The sequence below is a fragment of the Octodon degus genome, unplaced genomic scaffold (genome assembly GCF_000260255.1).
Source record: "Octodon degus isolate 3935 unplaced genomic scaffold, OctDeg1.0 scaffold00099, whole genome shotgun sequence".
Classification (NCBI taxonomy): domain Eukaryota; kingdom Metazoa; phylum Chordata; class Mammalia; order Rodentia; family Octodontidae; genus Octodon; species Octodon degus.
The window spans coordinates 11,220,454-11,225,397 of record NW_004524675.1 but is presented as its reverse complement, the minus strand read 5'-3'; positions in this window follow the sequence as shown (position 1 = coordinate 11,225,397).

The window sequence follows — 4,944 nt, the reverse complement described above, 5'->3', positions numbered from 1 at the left end:
TTATATTTTTATTTAATTAATTATTATCAAAGAACTCTCCTCAAGTTTCCCTTGTAAAACCAACCTGATTTTCTACAGCAACCTGAAGAGCTGATGGTACTATTTACTTATTCATTCAATACTCATTCTTTTCAAATTGTATGACTAGTACCACAAAAGAAAAAGACCAAATCAGATGAATAAAGTGGCATCAAAATGATAGGTTATAGAACTCCTGTCAAGAATAAACAAAGATAACACAATTCCTATGCTATTGAGATGAAGTTTTACAGAGAAAGAAACATAAGAACTGTACATGTATTCTCACTTATATGAAATGTTGCAAGAATAAAAAAGGAAAAATGCTATTTATCCACCTAAAATGTTACACTGAAAGATGCTGAGGTGGAAAAGAAAGTACTGAATGTCTCGGTGACTGTGAGACATGCATATGTAGAGATCTTATTAACAGTTAGTGCAGGTGCCTAGAATTCAGAGATACCATGGTAGTGGGGTAAATGGGGACTCTGTACTGATTATCTGTGTAACGCGAGCCTTGAAATGGAGATGTTTGTTGATGTCACCTGTAGGCTCCTGTCACATACACAGTTGGCAAATTGGGGTAGTGTTTGGGGAATGGAAAGAAAGCTAGATGATTATTTTGGGGCAACCTGCAGCCACTGAATAATGACTTACTCTATTGGTGGAAATAGCCCTTGGCTTAACCAAGGGGAGACTGGCCAGGAGGGTGAGCTCTCAGGATATCAAGGTGATGAACATAAGCATTATGCACCACAAATACACACTGATAAAGTAATCGGAAAAAATCAATTAGCGTGACATGGTTAAAAAAAGAGAAAGAAACTGTGAGATGACTTGGGGACACAGGTCAGTCACAGTCTTCCCTCTGAAATTCACCTAATACTGGTCCCTACTGTAACTCCATTATGTTTTATCCCTTTTTCTTAAATTTTTGTGTTCTGTTTCTCTGAGCATTCCTTTACCTTATTTTTAAGTTAACTGGTTCTTTTTTAAATCTACTCAAATATACCCTCAAACTCTACATTAATTTTTCTTTCTTAAAAATTGCTTTAAATTGCATAATTTATTTTTGATTTCTTGTTTAGATTTTTTATTTCCTTAATGATAGTTTAATCTGTCTATTTAAACTTATCTTGAATTTCTTCACATCTTTCTTTCATTTTTCAGATAGTTTATAAACAGTCAAGAAAGTTGTTTTAAAGTCTTGGCCTTTCCTCAAGAAGTCAACCAATAACAAATGCTGGAGAGGTGTGGGGAAAAGGAAACCTCCACTCTTGGTGGGAATGTGGATTGCTACAGCCATTATAGAAATCAGTATAGAGATTCCTTTAAAAAAAAAAACTAGGATTAAAGGTCCCATTCAAGCCAGCTATTCCCCTTCTAGGTATTTTTCCTGAAGAATTGAAAATGTCATATCACAGTGATATATGTGCACCCACGTTTATTACAGCACAATTTGTCACAGCTAAATCCAGGAAATAACTCACATGCCCATCAACTGGGCAATAGATAAGAAATATATGGTATTTTATACAGTGGGGGTATTACTCAGCTATAAAGAAAGATAAACTCAAGGCTTTTTATAGGTAAATGGATGCAAATAGAGACCATAGGTGAACTAAATCAGATCCATATGTATGAACACCATAGTTTCCCTAGTGCAAGAACTTGAAAGAGTAAATAAAATCTGAAATGTACAATAGATACAGTGAAAGGGTAAGAAATTGTTCAAAGGGAAGGGACAACTAGGATGAGAGAAAGGAGAAAAGAAAGCAACAAGGAATGAAAACATATGTATGTATATACATAGGATAGCTTAGATAGTTGTACTGTTCATTTCTACTGGTCTGTTGAAAGAAATCATTAATGCTTCAATTCTTTTCTTCTCTTTCATGTTTTTGTTTTTCAAATTTTGTATGTTTATATCTGGTAATCTGTAAAACTAATTTGAAGATAATAATATACAGTATAACAATCATTGTTGAATTTTTATCATTTTGTTTAGTGAAATTCTGTATCATTTCTAACAGGTTTCTTTTTACTATTTTTTATTCTCTTAAAAAAAAATAAAGTTAGCCAGGTGTGGTGGCATATGCCTATAATCCCATCCCTAAGCAGGAGGATCCCTGAGAGTTCAAGACCAATCTGTGCTACAAAATGAGCTGAAGGCCAGCCTGAACTGCATAGAGAGGAGACCCTGTCTCAAAAAGACCAATAAACAAACAAAGAAACAAACAAGCATTCTTCAGGGTGTTTCTAATGATTTACTTACCTTTGTTTGAACCATAGTTTCTTGTTTTATTACATGCTTTGTGGTACTTCTGTGGAAATTTTACACTTGAATTTAACAATTTTATAACTCTGAAAACCAGTTTCTCTCCTGACCAGCAGCAATACATTGTGTTTCATGTTGCTGCTTTTGTTTTCTGGTTGTTGCAGGCTGTCTCTGACCCAGAATCACCCTGATATATGAACTTAATGTCCTGTTAGGTTACTTCTGGAACTACTTCTTTCCCTGCATGTGCAATCACTTTTTTTTGTATTTGTTAATGATTTTCGATATCTTAGCACATAATGTCTAATATTTGAAAAGGGAAAAAGACAAAAATAACAGAGGGCAGGAATCTGTCTTTGAGTGTTCTGGGATTCACTCCATATAGAAAGGGAAGACTTAGAAAGCCTCAGTAGACCAGAATTGGCAATCAAAGATCTGAGAAGAGACCCTAAAAGGTGAATAGAATGGCGCTTTTGGCCACTTTAATCCTAGAAGTTTTTTGCAAGTAGCCACACGGCTAAGGGGATACAGAATCTCATGCTGCCACTATGCAGAATTTAAGCAGACTGAGAAGAATCACCTTTTATTATCTAGGACTTGCTCTGAAAACTGCAAGTTTTCAGGACTGGCCAGAGTCCAAAATAGTTACAACAAACAGATTCTACCACATGCAATTGTTGTGGAGGAAGTGAGACAGATTCCTGCTTATTTCTATTTCAAATTCTTCCCAGAATTCCCCACAAAGTTCTTCAGAAAGCTCCTGCATCTGGGAAAACAACAAGAATTCCTCTTTGCCAAGTACGTTGGAAATTAAAACGCAGGCTACCTCCAAGAGGGTCACTAAGGCAAACAGTGAGACCCTGTATGTGTCATTAATTGTCATAGAACAAATTGTTGGACAGTTTTATCAATTTAAACTTACAATAAAGTTGAGGCAAAAATAAATAAGCAGTGACTCTCTTCTCTTTAAATCTGTGCAGTATTTAACTAAAAAAGTGAACTTTATGGTACACAAATATTTTTTGAAAACCAACTGTGTTGGCAGCAGAAATGTGGGTGGAACATGCACTATAACAAATGAAGGTAAAAGTACATGGCACAATCACTCTGAAAATGGAAATTACTTTGTCCAATCACAGAACACAAATTCAACATCATAAGGCCAAAGATCAAAGAGTTGTCACAAAATAATGTACTCTAGGAGATTTATTTATTTATCTCAATGATTCTAGCTAGCATTTATGAAACTACAATAGCAGAAAATGCCCCCCACCCGAAGGATGGTTTTTTAATTCAGTTTATTAGTTTCCCAGGTGATAGCTGCTGTTCCAATTTCTGGTACTTCTGTTTCTCAGAAACGCAGGTCACTGCGATGCATAGCTGGCCACTGTGATGCACACTGTGTAAACCAGTCCCCAACTGACGAGCCGTTCCACCTCTGTACTTCCTACTTGCTTATCCCATATAAGCTCTAGATCACGGAAATCAGGGCCTGTTATTGCCTGATCAGTGACAGTCGATGTAAATAAATCTGCCTCTAAATCCTGGGTGTCATTTCACCACTTCTGGTCACCTCTGTACTATTTTTACATGCGTTGCTAGGGTTGGGCAACTAAGTAATAGTATTACAGACAATAAAAAGCAGAACCTTGAAGTGGGGGAAAGAAACTTCAAATAAACAGAAAGGCTAGAGCGAAATACATTGTAATGGATTAAAATCAAAGATGTTTCTATATTCTTATATTTATTTTAATATATTCTGATACAGTATTTTCTGAAATACAGAAAGTAATATACCTAGATCAACATATATATGCTGATCTAGCCTCTAATAATAAAAGACCTAAAGGCAATGACATTCCAATAGGGACAACAGCATCTAAATCTCAGAACTTAGTTTCTAATTCATGTTCCAAATAATAGGAACTGGAGCTTCTTGGAGAAAGGAGAGATTTCATGTTGGGAAATGCAACTTCAAGAAGAGCCTGGAGTAGTTTGTGGTACCAGAAGATGGAGAAACGCTCAACACAAAATGCATGAGTGTAAGGTAAAAAGCAAGTGAGGACCTGGGCCAGTCTGAAAGATCACCCACCAGCCAAAGTTCAGACAAATAGAACCACAGAATAAATAATGGTATTGTGTAATGGTAACCCAGACAATAGAATAAATATGCAAGTCATTACTGATGTTGTCAAATTAGTTGCTACATACATAAATTTGGGATGAGGGGAAAGCGTTTTATCCAGAAGAATTCCAAATATAAAATACAGGAGTGAAGTGAGTATCACATTTACAGCACCACAAAAATAAGACCCATAACTATGCGCTAAAATTAGAGGCTGAACCTTTGCAAGGTGGCAAGAATAACTATAGTTCCCCAAGTATTTCTCTCCAAAGTATTTGCTCTTTAACATGTCAACAAAGTATTTATCATTTTCCTTCCAAAGGGTGGTTTGATTTCTCTCCGTTTGATTGTGGAAAAGGAAAACAGTAACTTTATCCTGGTGAAAGGGGCTGGGGATATGGCTCAGCGGCATAAGCGCTTGCCTGGCAAGAGCAAGGTCCTATGTTTGACCCCCAGTACCACAAAAATAAATAAATAAATAAATAAATAAATAAATAAATAAATAAATAATAAACCTATCCTG